The 21,198-nt window shown below is 36.3% G+C and overlaps 1 protein-coding gene across 4 annotated transcripts in view; it reads left to right on the top strand.

Annotated features, from left to right (window-relative positions):
* Window positions 1-21,198, top strand: part of TAOK3 (TAO kinase 3) — a 178,190-nt gene that overhangs the window by 18,827 nt on the left and 138,165 nt on the right. The window contains exon 2 of one of the 4 annotated variants that reach the window (XM_061168995.1): window positions 676-762. The exons of the other annotated variants lie outside the window; for them this stretch is intronic. The gene's annotated coding sequence lies outside the window, so the exon portion shown is untranslated. The remainder of the gene's footprint in view (window positions 1-675; window positions 763-21,198) is intronic. 4 annotated transcript variants of the gene reach the window in all.

Below are 21,198 nucleotides of genomic sequence, written 5' to 3'. Positions count from 1 at the left end.
CCGGATTTTTGACGCCCTTTCTAATCTGTCCCACACTGCTTATCCAACTTCATTTCCTATGTTCCTTGGCCCATTCTTTCTGCTCTGTTGAAGTCAGTCTGTCTCAAACACTGTACTGATTCAAGTCTGTGCCTCTGGTACTATTTACTTCACTCAAAAAGCCCTCCTCCCTTTTCTCTGCCTATTTAGATTTTACCTTTTCTTCAAAACCCTGTGTAAAGTTTACTTCCTATTTGCAACTTTTCCGACTTCAGCTCTTACTGTTTTGCTGCAAACTCCCAGGTGATTTTTTTTTTTAATTGAAGTATAGGTGATTTACAATGCTGTGTTAGTTTCAGGTGTACAGCAAAGTGATTCAGTTATACATACATATATATCTCTTTTTTTTTAGATTTTTTTCCCTCATAGGTTATTACAAAATACTGAGTATAGTTCCCTGTGCTACATAGTAGGTCCTTGTCGGTTATCTGTTTTATATATAGTAGTGTGTATATGTTAATCCCAAACTCCTAATTTATCCCTCTCTGCCCCCTTTCCCCTTTGGTAACAATAAATTTGTTTTCTACCTGTGTGGGTCTATTTCTGCTTTGTATGTAAGTTCATTTGTATCTTTTTTTTTTTTTTTTTTTTAGGTTCCACATATAAGTGATATCATATTATATTTGTCTTTCCCAGGTGATTTTTTTTTGACTGCATTGGGTCTTCTTTGCTGCACGAGGGCTTTCTTCTAGTTGCGGTGAGCGGGGACTGCCCTTCTTTGAGGTGCGTGCGCTTCTCATTGCGGTGGCTTCTCTGGTTGCGGAGCACGGGCTTTAAGCACGGCGGCTTCAATAGTTGTGGCATTCAGGCTCAGTAGTTGTCACTCGCGGGCTCTAGAGCACAGGCTCAGTAGTTGTGGTGCACGGGCTTAGTTGCTCTGTGGCATGTGGGATCTTCCCAGACCAGGGATCAAACCCGTGTCCCCTGCATTGGCAGGCGGATTCTTAACCACTGTGCCACCAGGGAAGTCCCCCTCCTTTTTAAAAAAATATGTGCCTTCCTTTGTATTGATGCCAAAGAGCAGATAGGACACCCAAATGAGAACTTTTAAAATATAAAATGTTTTATATATGTAAAAGTATGAATATTTGGAAATGTCTAGTTAATGCTTTGGATTTTGTGTTGATGCTTGGTTGTAGATACAGCCAGTAATAACATACTCTTTATTCATTTGTTTATTCAGTAAATATTTACTGAGTATCTATTTGTGTCAGACCTTACACTAACGCTGAATAGGACTATGTCTTTTCTTTAACTAATAAGCAAAAAATTAAACTATTTGGCTAACGCAATGCTGTAAAGATCCATGTGATGCTAGAAAAACAATAGGAAGGGCACTGAATCATCCCCTATCCTGATTACCTGATCTAGTGTCCAAAATATCTATTCTTTATTCCTGGTTATGCTTCGGATTTGTCTCATAAACTTAGACCCATCATTTAAACCTGTTACTCCACAAAATGGAAATAATAATAACAACCGCTGATTATTGAATGCTTGCTAGGTACCAGATATTGCAATATGTGCCTTATATAACAAATATCGCAATGAATCTTGTAACTCCTATTATTGGGTAGGTCTCTCTCACACACACGCACGCACACGCACACTTTACAGTACATTGACAGTCAGAGAAGTTATGTGTTTGCTCAAGGTCAGTGGAAGAACCTAGACTGAAACTCAGTTCTGTGCCTTTGTTTATAACCGTCATTTCATGCTACTTTTCACTGTGAAGATTAGAATTAAATACGTCTGTGACATACTGTACTACTGGTGCCCACAGGATAATTGCTACAAATTCAGGATGCTATTCATCTACGACAATAAAAGCTGGTTAGATAACGTGCCAGTGATCAAAAGTTGAAATCATGGCCTAGTCAATACAATTTAGGATTTTTAAAAATTATTTTAAGTATACAAAATAACAATAAGGTTTTTCATTTGTGAAGGACTTCAGAGTTTATTAGTGATTTCACCTTATTTCATGAGTCTCACAACTTTGTGAGGCATTAATTGTTCTCACTTTATAGATGACACTGTTGAGGCTCAGAAAAGTTAAGTAATGCCCTTAAGATCACACAGCTGGTTAGCGCAGAAATAACTTAAACCTAGATTTCCTGATTCAAAGGTGAGACTTCGTTTCCGTTACACCACAAATCCAAATCAAGTTATTCAGGAGACGAAACTCACAACTATTTTTTTTTTTTCTAGTTAAGCTAAGATTCACATAACATAAAATCCATCATTTTAAAGTGTACAATTCAGGTTTTTAGTGTATTCACAATGTTGTGCAACCATCACTACTGTCTAATTCCAGAACATTTTCATCACCCCAAAAAAAGAAACCCTGTACCTGTTAGCAGTTACTCTCAATTACCTCCATCCCTTGGCAACCACTAACTTACTTTCTGTCTCTGTGGGCTTGCTAATTCTGGATATTTCATATAAATGGAATCATACAATATACGGCCATTTGTGTCTGGCTTCTCCACTTAGCGTAATGTTTTCAAGGGTCATCCATGTTGTAGCGTATATCAGTACTTATTCCTTTTTATGGCTTAATTCTACTCCATTGTGTGGGTATTCCACATTTTGTTTATCCGTTCTTCAGTTGATGGACATTTGAGTTGTTTCCACTATTATGAATAATGCTGCTGTGAACATTCATGAACAAATTTTTGTGTGAACATATGTTTTCAATTCTCTTGAGTATAGGCCTAGGAGTAGAATTGCTCATTTTTGTAAAATAATTCAAATGAAAGTGTTTTGAAATGATTTCTTTTAAGTCATTTATTAAGCACCCCCCCCAACACACACACACAGAGTATTGTTTATTTAGCTTATTTGTTTCCCAGATCTTTTCTTCAGAAATAAGGCAGAGGCAAACTTTATCTCAGATCCTGGAGAAGTAATCTCTATTTTAATCTCTAATTTCAAATTAATATAATCTGCATTGTCTACTATATTCAAGATGCTATGGAGTATTTTTTTTGGAATCCATTTTACTAATGTGTTCTGGAACTGATTTGTGGCTTTTTTTTTTTCATTTCTTGAGTGATGGTGATAAGAGTATATAAATTAAAATGTGATTGCTGATGCTTCTCATGAACTTTATGTATCTTTGGTCAAGGAAAAATGTTCAAAATAAAAGATCTCCAAATTTTCATTAAAAAAAAAAAAAGACTGTATGGAGGACAAATAAGTAAATAAGATTCCTACTGCTAATCATATGCATATTAATAAATTTCATATGAATTTCATTAATATTTCATATTAATGAAATTACGAAATGTCCATGTCCTTTAAAAGCGAGGCAGAATGACGTCAATGCCACAAAGAAGTTGTTAAGTGCTTTCTACACATTAAGAGTGAAGGGAGGTGGTGTAACTTGGAGATAGAATTTGAGCTGTCTTAAATACTCAGTAGCTTCTTCAGCAGGTGTGGTAGGACATAATCAATGCATTTTTTAGCCCAGTTCAGACATTGTGAATAAAGTATAGAATACTTAGGGATAGTGGCAAATCAAAGGCCCGCGAATCACATACCAAGAGGTTTGAACTTTAAATAGTAGGTGTTGGGGAGCCATTTAAGGTGTTTGATTAGAGACTGATACAATAAGAGCCATTGAAAGATTACTGCTACCAGTAGTTTGTAGAATGCCTTAATGGAAGAAAGAGATTGGGAATGAGAACTTGGACTGGTAATGAGGTTCTAGAACTAGGGCAGCCTCAATGGAAAAAAGAAAATCAGCCTGTAAGAGATTCATTGAGGGCGTCCAAAGCTTGGGAGGGAGAGCTGAAAGCATATCAGATAAGTAAGAGAAAGTGTAGAGAGGAGAGAAGAGGCCCAGCACAGATGCTTTGTTAAGAGGTAAGAGAAGGACAAACCAGCAAAGATGGTTGGAAAGGAACTCCTAGAGCAAAGCGCCACACAAACCAAGAAACAAGAGCCTTGTAGGGAGATGCTACATGAAGGTCATGGAAGGATACGACCTGAGAAGAATCCTGTTGGGTTTGGAGATGAGGAGATTGGGAGCTAGTGAGTTTGTTTCCCCAGGGTGTCTTCCTGTCAGGGCAAGTTCCCTCTCCTCCCCTCAATAAATGATACCTTGAGCGTATGGTAGGCCAAAAAGTCTGAAGAGCAATGAAAGATTTAAGGAAAATGAGAAAAGTGACTTAATGAAATGAGAAGGTAGTAGGATACAAAATTAAGAGGCCTTTTTTGGGTGGTGTTGGGGAAAGGTGGTTAACCTGAAAAAGGAAGACTGAAGTGGTGAAGAGAAATTTTAAAGTGGGATGGAGGAAAATTGAAGAAGCTTACATTGAATGGCCTCAATGTAGTATTTATAGTATTAATGCTTATTAGTAGTACTAGACTGACTAGTTAGAATTAGAAAATACCTTGAATTTTGTCTTTCATTCCTGTATAAATGTTTTATTCTTTTAGCTGTGTATTGAACATAGCTTTGCCTATGCTTTTAAATAGATTTTTCTCCCCAAAGCATAGCTAGCTATGTGATGTAATAGAATATATAGACTACCAGTTAAGCCTGCTGAGCCCATTATCCCAATAGTTATTCAAGCTGTATATTTTAAGTGCTAATAATAGTTGGAACTCACGTAAGGTGTTTTGTTTAAAAGTTAGTTCATAATCCTCAGTTTGGATTCTTTTTATATAAATGTTTTATTCTCTCTGAAAGATGCCTAAAACTAATATTATTGTATGTTCCATAGGCTAGAAATTTGTTAGTTCCATTCTACAGTGTAGCAGGCACTGTGGAGACATTTTAATCTGCACAGTTATTTTTTTAGTTAAAAGTAATAATGATGAATTTATATCACTCTAAAATTATAAGTTCCCTGTTAAAAGATGTTGTAGAATCAGTTCCTTATTAATCCTGAAGTTCGGAGTTCCCAGCAAGAAGACTTGTTGTTAAATGAATAGGTATGGAAGCTAAGATCTCCTTTATTCCCTTTAACTTTTTCTCCTTTTCCACACAATATGGTGGGAAGTCCTTGACCCAATATAGCTCTTCTATAAATTTTAACAACTATATAAGTTATACATGCTTCTTATGTTAATAAATAGAAAATACAGATGAGTAATTAGAAGAAAACAAAACTTACCTCCTATACCCAAATATTTTTTTACATATAACCTCCCAGACTTTTTTTCAGTTATTTAAAAATAGTAATTAGGAAGGTTATATTGTATGTATTATTTTATAAGCTGCTTTTTAAAAACTTTAACAGTATATCACTATACCATATCAACAAATATTCATCTTTCTAAGTCTGAATATACTTCTTCAACATCATTTTCAAGCCAGCCTTATCACGTGGATATTCAAGGCGGATTTTGATTTTTTTTTTAGGTTTTTTTTTTTTTTTTTTTTTAGTTTTTATTCTTACAAATTGTTCTGAATAGTTCCTTAGTTATTCTGTCTTCAGTACAACTTTAGGTTTCTTTCCAATTATAGGAGATTCTACGGCAGATAGATGATAAGAACTTGCTTTCCAAAACATGGTTTAATTTTTTTTTTTCAAATAAGAAGAGTGAATAGCATTGTTATATTGTATGCCTCAACCAAGCCTCCCATTGTTTAAGAATATGTTCCCCATTTTCTCCATACACCAGAAGCATAAGCTAGTAGTGTTCTGACAGTTCTATCAACCAGCAAGGGCTTAAAGGGATGCATACTTATCTCCCTAAACACATGGCTCTTTCCTTGGCCTTCATCTGTTCCAGAGGAACTCTAGCTCCCCTTCTTCCCTTAGACTATCACCAGCCTTCCTTCCTCTTATATTCCTGCCTATTATGGATCTTGTTTTCAAGTTTTACATTTAAACCTCTTGGTTATGAGTCCTTTAAGATCGTCATTAAGAGGGGAGAGAATTTGGATTTGTCCAAAGTAACCAATTACTGCAATCATTTGATTAATGAATATTTCTTGTCCATTATTGTAAAGGCTATGTTTCAGCCTCCTTAATTTAATCTATTCTATTTTGTATTATTTAAAAATATTTTCCTGATCTGACCCTAAAAAATAGATGTCTTTATTTTCATCTTACTAAAAATTTTACTTCAAATTTATATCACTATAGTAAACCTGAATACAAGTTTAGAAGCTGCTTTCAAAAAGTAGATATGATCCAGTAGGCTTGCTTTTTAACATTGTATTTAATGACTAGGTGATTGAGTAGACTAAGCTTACAAAATTTAAGTGATCCTTAACTGGCTAGTATCTTAGAAAAACAAATTGAATTCTAATTATCCCTGACAAGGTGAAGGGGTGCATGGGTATTAACAAGAGGACGTTAAGTAGAGGACATATACTGAGTGATTCATTGAAGTAATAAAAAAATGAAGTATAAATACAGCATGGGGCTCCAGACTCTGAAAAATCATGACAGAACTAAATAGTGTTAACTATGGGAAAGTAAACTATTATTATCATTTTAAAAACCATAATACTATTAACAATGTTATTAATAGTATTACTAACTGATCATTTTGCAGTTAAGAAAGAGCCTTATTAATTAATTTATTTTTGACTAAACTTTCTGTAGTTTCTTTTTATTTTCTTTTTCCTTTTTTTTTTTGTAGTTTCTAATATGCATTAACAGAGCAGGAAAAGAGAAGAGAGAGGGAGAGAGGGGGAGAGGGCGAGTAGAGAGGAGGGTGGGAGGGAGAGACGCACTCAAGTGTTAAAAAAACAGGACTGTGGGATCAGAAAGTTGTAATTGCCATATATCTTTCATATTATTGAACATATTGTAAAGTGATAGTGCTGATAGCATATTTCTTAGATGAGATTTCCATCATTGTCAAAATGTGAATAGGTATTTTTTTTTTGGTTTTTTTATTTTATTTATTTATTTTTGGCTGCGTTGGGTCTTCATTGCTGTGCACAGGCTTTCTCTAGTTGCGGTGAGCCAGGGCTACTCTTCGTTGTGGTGCGTGGGCTTCTCATTGCGGTGGCTTCTCTTGTTGTGGAGCGTGGGCTCTAGGTGCTCAGGCTTCATTAGTTGTGGCTCACGGGCTCAGTAGCTGTGGCTTGCGGGCTCTAGAGCGCAGCCTCAGTAGTCGTGGCACACTGGCTTAGTTGCTCCGCGGCATGTGGGATCTTCCCGGACCAGGGCTCGAACCCGTGTCCCCTGCATTGGCAGGCGGATCCTTAACCACTGCGCCACCAGGGAAGCCCTGTGAATAGGTGTTGTTGATGTGAGCACTGCTTCTCCCTTGTGAGGCAGGTAAGATGGATGGTTGGGTTAGAATGTGGTATTCGTCTGTTCTGTACATTAACAGAGATTTACACCTGCACTTTTATATAATAACTGAACAAATCAACTCTGTAATTGCCTTACCTGAATCTAGTGGATTATATTTGCTGTGACACCTGCATTTACTTTGTTTTAAAAGAATCAAGAGCTTGAATTTTGCATTTTGTTGAGTCAGAAAAAATTTTTGGAACATACAGAGGATAAAGTGCAATTAGTACATGAGGGACTCTGGGGGAAAATGAGTGACGTCAGTGTAAACAATAAAAATAAACAGGATTAGAAGTCAGTTCATTGTCAACGTTCTAAATTTGCGAAGTCCATACAAGATTTTTTTTATGTTGTAGAACTTGGAACAGTTAAGTTCTTGGGAATTTTTACAAGATGCTCTGAGTTTAAAACATTAAATCTCAAATTTTCCCATCTCTAAATTACTCTCTTTAAGCACTTCTTTTATTTATTTATTTATTTTTGGCTGTGTTGGGTCTTCGTTTCCGTGCGAGGGCTTTTCTCTAGTTGTGGCAAGCGGGGGCCACTCTTCATCGCGGTGCGCGGGCCTCTCACCATCGCGGCCTCTCCCGTTGCGGAGCACGGGCTCCAGACGCGCAGGCTCCAGACGCCCAGGCTCAGTAACTGTGGCTCACGGGCCCAGCTGCTCCACGGCATGTGGGATCTTCCCAGACCAGGGCTCGAACCCGTGTCCCCTGCATTGGCAGGCAGATTCTCAACCACTGCGCCACCAGGGAAGCCCCTAAGCACTTCTTTTAAACCAGATGTATTAGTGGTTGAATTTGGTATCATTCTGACACTTTATTTTGCAGTTTGCTAATGCTTCTAATGCAGTTCTCTGCACATATCAAGCAGTCACTAAGTATTGTTAATTATTTTACTGGGCATTTTAAGCCCTAGGCTTAATGCAAAGTGTCACATACATGGAGTGCACTGAGACTCCTGAATTTCAGTAACAAATTTTGCTTTTGATTAATAAATTTACTCCGTAGTGAACTGCTGTCTAGAATTTACCAATGAATGTGGAAGGGACCACCGTATACTTTTTTTTGAACCTAAGAATTACCATTAGAACTTGATATGCAAACTTCAGAAGACCTAGTAATTTCTAATTACAGTATCTCACAACCATCAAATATTTTATATTACATTTGTTATTGATTGACATAAACTTGTATATGTCAATTATTGATTGACATATACAAGTTTATGACTCTGTTATATTATTATCTGAGTAAAGAGTCTGGCATTCACCATGTTGACTTCCGTAGACTTCTGCTGATGATAAGCTGCTAACCTTTATTATTTCAAATCTTGAACTAAATGTGTTTCTTTCTTACTTGTGTAACAAGATCTCTTCAATATGGAGAAAATATTAACTTTACCGAGTCTTATAAAAGGATAAACCCCGAAGTCATTTCATGTTGTGCTAATAAAACTTTTACTGATTATATTTACATAGCACTGTCTGTTAACAAATTAGAACATAGTCTGTAATTGTCAGCAGATTGATTTCTCATGCTAGCTTTCTCACTGGGAAACAATATTATAATAATATCAAAGCTGCCTACTCTCTGAGATGAGGAAGCCACATGATCCCTCCAAACTCTGAAGTCCTGTGATTTCAAGCTAATTTCAAATGAAGGAGGAAGTATTTGGCCAAAGTAAAACAGGGCAAATATTAAAACACACAAGTGAAAGATTACAGAAGAGTTTTGTTAGCATGGTTTAATGGACTTCCTTGTTAAAAATCTTATTAAAATCATTATTATGGGCAGTTTTGTACTTAAAAGTGACCGAAAAACGAAGCGTTTTTAAAACAGGCAAAAATGAAATCAACCCTCCCCCAACCCCAGCTTTTTTTTTCAAGTTTGCTTAGTTTGACCATGTGCCCATGTATTTGTAGCACACATATCAACATTGTCCTGCCTGTGTGACTTAATCTGGTTATTCACTCATTTTATATTAGATTTAGTTATTTAAATTCATTAAAACTTCTAAGTTTAATTTTTTAAGTTTAATTTTTAAAACATATTAAATTATTGCCATTAAAATAAAATTTTGACAGATCAATTAACCACAATATTTGGACCTAAACTTTGACTCGTATAGAAGACAATAGAACAAAAAAAAAAATTATGAGGCAATCTGGGAACTTTGAAAATTTGAACTTATCTTTGATGACATTAAAATTGATTGTTAAATTTTAGGTATACTAATGGTATAGTTGCTATGTTTTTGAAAATAGTTCTTTCAGAGATACAGTCTGAACTGTTTATGGATGAAATGGTCTATCTAGGACATGTTTTAAAATAATGGAGGGTGGACAGTGGGTTGATAATTTAAAACTGGGCCTGAGGTGGTTCATTATACTGTTTCGTCAACTTTTCTTTATGTGTTACTTTTTCTAGAATAAAAAAAAAAAAAAATCAAAAAATAGCATTTAATACCCATCTGTGAGGTTTTATATACAAAACTATTTAAATGTCTTTATTCCTTGTAAAAGAAAGAAAAGCGTTACCTACCTCTAAATTCCACAGCTTGCCATTCTCTTCTTATAGTCCATGTTCCTCTCTTTGCTGTTAGAAAAGAGCTGTTAAAATTGTCACATGATAGAAAAAGAAAGCAAGGGGGATAAAGTCACTTCATTGTGCCCTGAGGGAAGTATATTTAACCCCTTTGCTCTTCCCTCTCCAACCTGGCAGAGGTTTTTTTGGGGGGGGACAGGGGTGGTTCAGCCACGTTATTATCACATTAGAGAGATGCCATTCAATTGTATTTACATTTTATCATGAACAAATACATGTATATGTGCACAGAAATGTGTGGAAAGTACTTATAGTTATTCTCCATATTCAGATTTGTAATTCTCTCCAAAGATCAATATTTTATTTACTGAAGCTCTAACTTGTTGCTAAAATAGTCATTTTGTGTTTTAAGAGAAGTAAGTGTAGTTCCTTAATAGCATGAACACAGCATGTGGAAATGGTCATTTTTGAGGTCAAAATATTAATAAATGGACCACCAACATGTGAAATTTTGTGAAGTATAAAAAATAGTTTATTATTTCAAATTTTTAAAAATTGTTAAAAGGGAAATTTCAAATTAAAAACTAAAACAGCATGCTTCTATTGGAAGAATCTGCAGAAAAGAGCAACTTAATAAATGTCTCTACAGCCCCATGATATGATTCATTACACAGATTTAAAGATAACAATGTTATAAACCATTCAGGCCAGTAGTTATGAACACTCACCTTCCACGAATGCAGAACTTTGGAGGATGGAGTTTTCTGGAAAATTGGTTATGAAGAATTGAGAATTTTCATTCACTTTAAGCCCTTGTCTTGGTTTCTCACCTTCTCTCTGTCCTCCCTGCTGTGCATCCTCCTCACTGCCATCAGAGTTAACTTTCTAAAAGGCAAATCTGATCATCATTTGCTGGCTTCAAAAACTCTAGTGTCACCACACTGTTCGTACAAAAGCCCAACTTGCCTTAGTGTCGAATCCACAGTCAGACTTCTAGCCTCACCCTCTGCCTCCCTCAGTAGAGAACTACTATAAACTCAAGCACAACAAACTCTTTGCTGGTCCCAGGGAATCCCATGCTTTTCTTACACCACTGTGCTTTTGAATGCTCCGTTCCCTCTGCTTGGAATGGTTTTTCTCCTCTTCCCCCATCTCATCTTGTTAAGACTGGCCTGAAAGATCACATCTCTGAAGCCTTCCCCCAGGCCCCCTAGACAATGCTAGTGATTCCCTCCTCTGCTTTCATAAGCACTTTTCATCACGTCACTATTTTTTGTACTGTATTTTAACTATTTGGTGGTGTTTACCACCTTTTCTATTGATTGTTTCATTTGTTCAATCATTCATTCATTTATCAGGTATCAGTTGAATAGTTATTATATTCCGGACACTGTTTTGGCACTGGAGATGGAGTGGTGATTAACAGTCAGTCTCTGCCCTCTGCTAGTGGAAGACACATACGTAAAAAAAAAAAAAAAATCACAAAAACATTTATATAATTACAATTGTGACGTCAGTGAAGGTGGAATCTCAATACCTCTTCGTAGATTGCCCACCCTCTTTCTCCCCATTTCCACTCCATCAGCACTTAAGCTAATGCCTCACACATGTGAGCAACCCAATAAATGCTTTAAAAAGTGAGTGATGAATATACAACTGTACATGAACTACATGGAACTTTTAAATTGAACTTTATTTTGAGATTTTGTAGATTCATACACAGTTGTAAGAAATAGTATAGATATCTCACATACCCTGTACTTAGTTTTCCCCAATGATAACGTCTTAAAAAACTATAGTATAATATCACAACTAGGACATTGATATTGTTCAGATTTCCCCCAGTTTTATTGCAACTCCTCTGTGTGTGTGTGTGTGTGTGTGTGTGTGTGTGTGTGTGTGTATTTAGATCTATGCAATTACTCACATGTGTAGGTCTGTGTATCTACCACCACAATTGAGATAAAAAACAGTTCCATCACCACACCTGCTCCCATCCCCTTCTCCCCACCCTCTATCCTTAACCCCTGGCAACCACTAATCTGTTCTGCATTTCTATAATTTTGTCACTTCAAGAAAGTTATACAAATGGAATCATACAGTGTGTAACCTTTGGGGATTGGCTTTTTTTATTTAAAAAAACTCAATATAGTTCTCTGGGGATTCTTTCAAGTTGTTGCATGTATCAGTAGTTCATTCCTCTTTATTGCTAAGTAGTATTCCATGGTGTGGATGTACTACAGCTTGTTTAATCATTTATCCATTGAACGACATCTGAGTTGCTTCCAGTTTTTGGCTATTACAAATAATGGCTGCTATGAACATTTGTGTATAGGTTTTTATGTGAACATATTTTTCCACTTCTCTGGGATAAATGCCCAGAAATGCAATTGCTGGGTCATGTGATAATTGCATGTTTAGTGTTATAAGAAAATGCTACACTGTTTTCCAGAGAGCTGTACCATTTTATATATAGGAAAACAATGTAGGAGAGATCCAGTTTCTCCATATCTTTAACCAGCCTCTGGTTATGTCACTATTTTTTATTTTAGCCATGCTGATAGATATATAGTTTATCTCATTGTAGTTTTAATTTGCAATTCCCTAATGGCTAATGAAGTTGAACATCTTTTCATGTACTTATTTGCCATTTGTATATCTTCTTTAGTGAAATTACTGTTTGTCTTTGACCATTTTCTAATGAGATTGTTTTGCTTTTTTTTTTTTTTTTTTACCGTTGAGTTTTGAGAGTTCTTGATATATTCTACCTACTAGTCAGATATGTGGTTTGCAAATATTTTCTCTGTATCTTGTTTTTTCATCCTTTTAATTGAGTCTTTTGCAGAGCAGAGGTTTTAAATTTTGTTTAAGTACAGTTTATCAATTTTTCCTTCCATGGATCATGCTTTTGGTGTCAAGTCTAAGAACTCTTTGCTTATGACTAGATCCCAAAGATTTTCTCCTGTGCTTTTTTCCTAAACATTTTATGGTTTTATGTTTACATTTAAGTCCATAATCCATTTTGAGTTAATTTTTGTATAAGGTATGAAGTTTAGGTCAAGGTTTGTTTTTAGCCTGTGGATCTCCAATCACTCCGGCAGCATTTGTTGAAAGGGTATCCTTCCTCCATTGAATTACTCTTGCATTTTGTCAAAAATCGGTTGGGGGGCTTCCCTGGTGGCGCAGTGGTTGAGAGTCCGCCTGCCAGTGCAGGGGACACGGGTTCAATCCCTGGTCCGGGAGGATCCCACATGCCACGGAGCAACTAAGCCCCTGCACCACGGCTACTGGGCCTGCGCACCAGGACTGCCGAAGCCCGCGCCCCTGGAGCCGGTGCTCGGCCACAAGAGAAGCCACCGCAGTGAGAAGCCCGTGCACCGAAACGAAGAGTAGACCCCGCTGTCTGCAACTGGAGAACGCCTGTGCACAGCAACGAAGACCCAATGCAGCCAAAAATAAATAAATAAATAACAAAACAAAACAAAAAATCAGTTGGGCCTATTTTGTGTGTGTCTATTTCTGGATGTTCTGTTCTGCTCAATTGATCTTTGTGTGTGTCCCTCTCTCCACCAGCACCAAACTGTCTTGATTATTGTAGCTGTTTTCTAAGCCTCAGTATCAGGTAAAGTGATTTGTTCTTTTTCAAGATTGTTTAGCTATTCTAGCTCTTTTGCCTTTCCATATAAATTTAGAAGTTTTGCTATGTCTATAAAAAACCTTGCTGGGATTTTGCATTAAAACTATTAATCAGTATGGAGAGAATTGACATCTTTTCTATATTGAGTTTTCTGACCCTTGAACATGGTATGTCTCTTTATTTACTTAAATCTTTGATTTTTTTTCATCAGCAGTTTGTAATTATCAGCATGCGGATTATGTACATGTTTTTTAAGTTTATACCTAAGTATTTAATTTTCTATGGAGTGATTGTAAATGATACTGTTTTTAATGTCAGTATCTGCATGCATGTTTATTGTTAGTATATAGAAATGACTGATTTTTTTTGGACTGCTCTCAAATCTTTGTGACCTTGCTCAACTCACTTATTAGTTCTAGTGTTTTTGTAGATTCCTTGGTATTTTCTATGTAGACAATCAGATTTCTGCAAGTAGTGACCATTTTATTTCTTTCCAATCTGTATGTCTTTTTCTTTTTCTTGCCTAATTGTCCTGGCTAGAATTTCCGTACAGTGTTGAATAGAAGTGGCAAGAAAGGACATCCTTGTCTTGTTCCTGATCTTATAGAGAAGCCATCATCTTTCACCATTAAGTATGATATTTTCTTTTGTTTGTTTGTTTTTTGGTGGATGCTCTTTATCAAGTTGAGGTAGTTCTCTGTTCCTAACTTGCTAAGAATTTTTATCATAAATGAGTGTTGGATTATGTCAGCTTTTTCTGCATCAATTGATATGATTATATGATTTTTCTTCTTTAGCCTGTTGATGAGGTAGATTACATTCAAATGTTGAACCACCCTTTCATACCTTAAATAAATCTTTCTTGGTTATGGTGTATAATTATTTTTTATACATTGTTAGACTCAATTTGCTAATATTTTGTTGAGGATTTTTCTGTCTAATTTTTAATTTTACTGATTATTTTTTTAAAAATCAGCTTTAAATTTCATTGATTTTGCTTATTTTTTTCCTTCTTTTCAATTTCTTAGATTGCTGCTCTTACTTTATTATTTCCTCCCTTCTGCTTACTTTGGGTTTATGTTGCTGATCTTTTTCTTGGTTCTTAAATTCTTTAGAAACTTGGATTATTAATTCAAGACCTTTCCTTTTTCCTAATATAAGCACTTAGTACCATAAATTTCCCTCTCAGCACTGCTTTAGTTGCATCCCACAATTTGATATGCTGTATTTTCATTTTCATTCAGGTCTGTGTATTTTTTATTTCCTTTGAGACTAGCTTTTTAACCCACGCAGTGTTCAGAAATGTATTGTTTAATTTCCAATTTAAGGATTTCCTTGTTCTATTATTGATTTCTAGTTTGATTCCATGGTGGTCAGAAAACATAGTCTGCATGGTTTTTAGTTTTTTTAGATTTGTTGAAGTTTGTTTTTTGTCCCAGGATATGGCGAATGTTCCATGGGCACTTGAGAAGAATGTGTATTCTGCTATTGTTGGGTTGAGTATTCTATACATTGTCAATTAGATCATATTGGTTGATGGTATTCTTCAATTCTTTTATATCTTTACTAATTTTCTGTTTAGTAGTTCTATCAGTTACTGAGAGTGGTGTGTTAAAACCACAAACTATAACTGTAGGCCTGTCTATATCTCCTTTTAGCTCTATCAGGGTTTTTTTTGATTGTTTGTTTTTAATTTTTATTTATTTATTTGGTCACACCAGGTCTTAGTTGCGGCACATGGGCTCCTTAGTTGCAGCAGGCAGCCTCCTTAGTTGCAGCTGGCCGGCTCCTTAGCTGTGGCATGAGAACTCTTAGTTGCAGCATGCATGTGGGATCTAGTTCCCTGACCAGGGATCGAACCCGGGCCCCGTGCATTGGGAGCTCGAAGTCTTAACCACCGCACCACCAGGGAAGTCCCTCTATCGGGGTTTTGTTGTTGTTGTTGTTTTAATATATATATTTTTTAAAGCTGTTGTTTGGTGCATGCACAGTTAGGGTAGCTATGTCTTCTTGGTAGATTGATCCTTTTATCACTATGTAATGTTCCTCTTTGTCCTTAATAATTTTCTTTTCTCTGAAGTCTACTTTATCTGATAGTAATATAGCTACTCCCCACTTTTTGATGCAAGTTAGCACAATATATCTTTTTCCATGCTTCTACTTTCATCCTACCTATGATATTATATTTGAACTCAGTTTCTTACAATCATCATATTGTTTGTTTATGTATTTTTATCCATTCTGTTAGTGTCTGTCTTTTATGATGTCTGCTTTAAAATCTTGTTAGTTCCAATTTCTGATTCATCTTAGTATTGACATCAGTTGATTGTCTTTTCTCATTCAAGTTGTGGTTTTCCTGGTTCTTGGTATGACAAAACAACACAAAAGTTCTTGACTTTTTTATTGTGTGCTAACATCGTGGATATTATTTTTTCAACTACTGATCCTATTTATTTATTTATTTATTTATTTTAATTTTTATTACTACTGATCCTATTTAATAAATCTTCTGTTTTACCAGGCATTTGCCCTGTTTAGGTTTAGCATGTAGGTTCTGCCCTACTTTTGTGGTTGGTAGTTTCAGTGACAATTGTTGAGTCTTCTTTTCAATGCAACTTTGGTCTACTTCCTTCTTCTGGCTTTGCTTGAGCTCCGCACTGGATCCCTGGTGGTGCCACCTATGAGCATGAATGGCACTTCCCTGGGCCTCCCTGGCTTATCATTGTTATTAGGTAGGGGTGTGAGACGCTGAATTCCAGGATGGAGAGCATTTCCCCTAGTATTTCCACTCTGTCGCTGATGGTGCTCCTGGGAGAACAGAGTACCTAATGGGGTCACTTTCTGCTGCTGATGGAGGGCCAGGAGCCAAGGGTTCTGGGTGGCGTCTGCCACTGGGTGGAAAGCAGGAGACTTTGGGCCTGGTTCCTGTTGTGGGACAAGAATGCTTGGGTTCTGCTGTTGCGGGAGGGATGTAGACCTCTCCCATGCACAGTCTGGGATATAAGGGAGTAAAACAAAACCCCAGGGAACTCATCAACATGTTCTTCAGATTCTGAGGTCACTGCCTCCTTCTTTCTACCCTTCTGAGCCCTTTAGGGTTATCTATTGAATTATTGACAGGTTGTGTAGTTGTACTGAGTGGGGAGGAACAGGGAGAACTGAGCCATCTCGTCCCAAACCAGAAACCTACATGGATTTTTTTTTTTTTTTTTAATTTTGAAATCCTGATTTTTTTTGTTTTATTTATTTATTTATTTTTGGCTGCGTTGGGTCTTCGTTGCTGTGTGTGGGCTTTCTCTAGTTGTGGCGAGTGGGGGCTACTCTTCGTTGTGGTGCGCGGGCTTCTCATTGCAGTGGCTTCTCTTGTTGCGGAGCACGGGCTCTAGGCACGCGGGCTTCAGTAGTTGTGGCTCGCGGGCTCTAGATCGCAGGCTCAGTAGTTGTGGCGCCCGGGCTTAGTTGCCCCGCGGCATGTGGGATCTTCCCAGACCAGGGCTCGAACCAGTGTCCCCTGCATTGGCAGGAGAATTCTTAACCACTGCGCCACCAGGAAAGTCCCCCTACGTGGATTTTTAAAGAGAAATGTTATACAACTAACACTAAAGCAATACTGAACATACTGAATTTCTTTTTCTTTTTCTTTTTTTTTAACATTTATTTATTTATTTATTTGGCCGTGCCCAGTCTGAGTGTGGCACGCGAGATCTTCGTTACAGCATGTGGGATCTTTAGTTGTGGCATGTGAACTCTTAGTTGTGACATGTGGGATCTAGTTGCCTGACCAGGGATCAAACCCAGGCCCCCTGCATTGGGAGGGCAGAGTCTTAGCCACTGGACCACCAGGGAAGTCCCCATACTGAATTTCTGATAATCTATCTGTTGCTTCAGGATTTTGTGTGCTTCTGGGTCACCATTATGAAAATCTGTTAACCAAAAGAACTTTATTAAAATAAACTCATGCAATGGAAAATTTAAAGCATAGATTTTTATTTTTTCCAAACAGTGTAGAAAATGGTATGTTTACCAAACCCATTTTTTCTTATCCTAAGATAACCACAATTTCCCACTTTTTGTTATAACAAACCTGAGGTTCTTCAAGCCTCTAAATTCTTCCTCTTTAAGCTGAGCTGGAGCAGGCTGACCAGCATTGTGAATGTGAAGGAAATCTGAGATGCTCCCAGGTCCTTCACAGGCATGGACCCCCTGAACATCATTTTTAATACATAGTATAGAGTAGGAGCTTTGGTTGAATTTGTGATGGTTAAGTGACATAAATCTGTAAGTCTGTAATGTGGTTACTTAGTATTTGCCTCCATTCTATAAAAGTAGAATTAATTTTTTTAAATTTTGGTTTTGGGTTTTCTAGTTGTGGATTAGGACAAATGAGAATTTAGACTACTTCTAAATGATTTCAAAAGTTCAATTTAAATAAAGAAACTGATTACATGATCTAATTCTACTACCTACCCACATCATTGTGTAATAGACTGCATGCAGTTCTCTTTATGGAAAATTATATCATCAAGCAGTGGGGAATGACTAACTGACTTAATGACAGGACAAGAGCATAGTTTCTTTCTGTGTATCTTAAGGAAGAAATGCAGCAAAAAAATTGTTTAATCAAGACAGTTGATTATTTTTATTATTATTACACAGTTACTCTTATCTAACTGTAGCCTTATACTAAAAGAGAAGTATAAAATATATAGGTGCTACTGAGATGTCAGTTGGCCTACAAATAGAGGAGAAAATTTTCTGTATTGGTACTTTTAAGAGGTGATTAATTTATTAAAAAAAAAAAAAAAGTGGACCAGAGAAGAGTATCTTAGAAAGATAGCTTTGTTTATAACCAAAGTATGAGAAAATAAAGTCATATAATAGAAACTGAAGGCTGGATAGTGGGGGAGTGGGGGGACAGCTGGGTAACAAGAAAATCCATAAGGAAAGATGATCTTTAGTTTTAAAAAAATAAACAACTAGTATAAACACTAGAAATTCCTCCTCATTTTCTACCCTATTCATAGGTATCATAGGTGTTAAAAATAAATTTATTTGTAATGTGATAATAATCATACTTTACCTTTATAGGTTTCAAAATGCTTTTACTTACTAATGGTAGATTATATTTTATAGCAGTTTCTAAGGCACCTTTACATATATTATTTTATTTGATCCATGAGACCATCATAAGGTCACATATTATTATCCTCATTTTAGTTAAACAATTGGCCCAAAGTCACAGGGCTAGCAAATGGTGCACCAGGGACGGAACCTATCTTTCAGGTTCCTAATTTAGGATGGTAGAATCATTTTCTGGGACCCCATCCTCTCTACTTCTTACATCAATTCCCTCTCTACATCAATTCAATAATCAAAGGTTAAACAGTATAGACTTCCTTCTAAAAGAAATGGACTTGAATTCCAAGTTAACATTTCTATTCTGTAGTAATTACTCCCTCTTAAAAAATACTAATCATATATACGTAAGTTTGAAGAAATTCCCCCCAACATAAAATGAGACCATAGACTTGTGTGTGCCATACCTAGAGTTTTGTATTGCTTCTTTGTCTGTTGATTGTTTTTAGTAGGTGGCAGTTAGGCATAGATGTGAGAAACTCCATAGTCTTGTTCTTCACACCAAAGGAAACAGATGTCCAACATTTTCACAAGGTCTAGGGCAGTTTCAGACTTATGAACCTCCTAAAGATAAATGAGAACTGTCAAACTGAAGGATCGTTGTTCACCGAGATTGCCCTCTGTACCTTTCTAGCCATTTCTGGCTTTCTTCCTCCCTTTTTCCCTTCTTTTTCTTTTTCTTTTTCCTTTTTCTTCTTTTTTTCCCCTCTTTCCCTCTTTTCCTTTTTGGCCTCTTTTCTCTCTCGGTTTCTTTTTCATGTCTTTTTATCATCAGCCAACACACTTCAAGTTTAATTGGCAACTGCCTTCTTTTGTAATCCAAAGGGGCTTCTGTGCAGTATACTTCCTCTTTGTGAGAGTTTCCTCTTTGCCCTACTATCAACTGGAGCCAGATATACACAGACATGGTATCTTAACTATCTGGAGAATGCCTAGGGCCTGAGTTATGATAATGGAGTTTCGGTCAAGAATTTGAACACTACCTAAAAATACACAAAGCTGCTTTGCCATTTTTTAAAAATTCATTTAGAAGCGGGATTGCTTTTTTGACCACCAATAGATAGATTTATACTGGCATGTATAAATATACATCTAGCTATTCTTTGCAGACAAGAGAAGTGGATAAAGACTTATCAGACTTCACTATGCTAATATAACTTGAAACAATTTCATTTTTAGGCTTGAATATATCTTTACATTTATTTTCTCAACTGTCATTTTGACTTTTTATAGTGAGGGTTTTGTTTTGTCTTGTTTCTCATTCTAACTTCTCTAGATATAAATAATTTTTCTGTGGAAAAAAGAGACAGGAAATGAGAGTTCAGATTTTAAGACTTTTGTCATTTTATAGAAAGTACACATCATTGAACCCCTAGTATATTTTCCCCCTAAATATTGAAGATATCCAAATATTTTTCAGTGTCTTGTTAACAGAGTTCTAATTTAATGGCAAAGGTTGATAGTGTATTATCATTCTTCAGTCATTATCTTATGAGAATTAAAAGGCAAATAACCTATGCTTTGCTTTATGTTTCTGGTCAGTCACATACCAGAGTTCCATGTTTAAGTCATGGCAGAAGTGGCTTTACATAACCATTTAATGCAAATGCTGATTAAGTTTTTACCAGTATCATGTCAGAGAAGTCAGCTGGTATCCATATACAAAATATCAGAATAGAGGGGATATTTGTTTTCCATGTCCTTTGGTTTTTATTTAGCTCTGCTACTCCCATTTTAAAAATGCAGGGGACTTCCCTGGCAGTCCAGTGGTTAAGACTCCGTGCTTCCATTGCAGGGGGCACAGGTTTGATCCCTGGTTGGGGAACTAAGAACCCACATGCCGAGCAGTGCAGTCAAAAATTAAATTAAATTCAATTTTAAAAAATAAATTAAAAGGGCAGAGAAAATGACCTTCCTAGTGTAAGCCAAAGGCATAGAATATAGCTTAGCTTTGTATCTTGATAGAAAAATCTTGCTCCTCCAAAGCTATAAGTATTGAGACATAGAAAATGACTCGTGTTATAGAATATAGCCTTTGCTATTTGTGGTTCTGGCAAATATTTAACATTAATCTTAGTACGTTATCTTCCTTTTCCCCATTTTACTTTCCCTAAATGTACTCTGAAATAAATGATATAATATTTATGATACTTTGTTTTAAAAGGTTAAGAATCAATTTGAATTGCTTTGGAATTCAAGTCTTTCAGGACACAATCCTAGTGTGTTCCCATGTTAATTCTGGAGAAAATGATCCTAATTTCAAGAACTAAATCACCATTCCTAGTAGAAAGGGGTAGCACACCATTTCCTTCAGGAAACATCACAAACATAGTGTTTTTAAGTAAGGTCCAAGGTCCAAACATCTATATTCTGTTATCCAGTCTGTTGACTGTGTTTATTAGTCGTGAACTCTGTCATGCTCTCTTGCCTCCAGGCCTTTGTGTTAACTACCCCTGCCTTGAATACTTTTTGGTTTCTCTGGGACTGCCTTACCCTCTTTCCTCAAGAGACTAGGTTAGATGACCTTTATGTGTGCTATACTCTCTTGTTATTGCCTGTACTTCCGGCT

The sequence above is a fragment of the Eubalaena glacialis genome, chromosome 15 (assembly GCF_028564815.1).
Source record: "Eubalaena glacialis isolate mEubGla1 chromosome 15, mEubGla1.1.hap2.+ XY, whole genome shotgun sequence".
NCBI lineage: Eukaryota > Metazoa > Chordata > Mammalia > Artiodactyla > Balaenidae > Eubalaena > Eubalaena glacialis.
The sequence above is the reverse complement of the archived record's forward strand: the minus strand, read 5'-3'. Positions and strand labels throughout refer to the sequence as shown.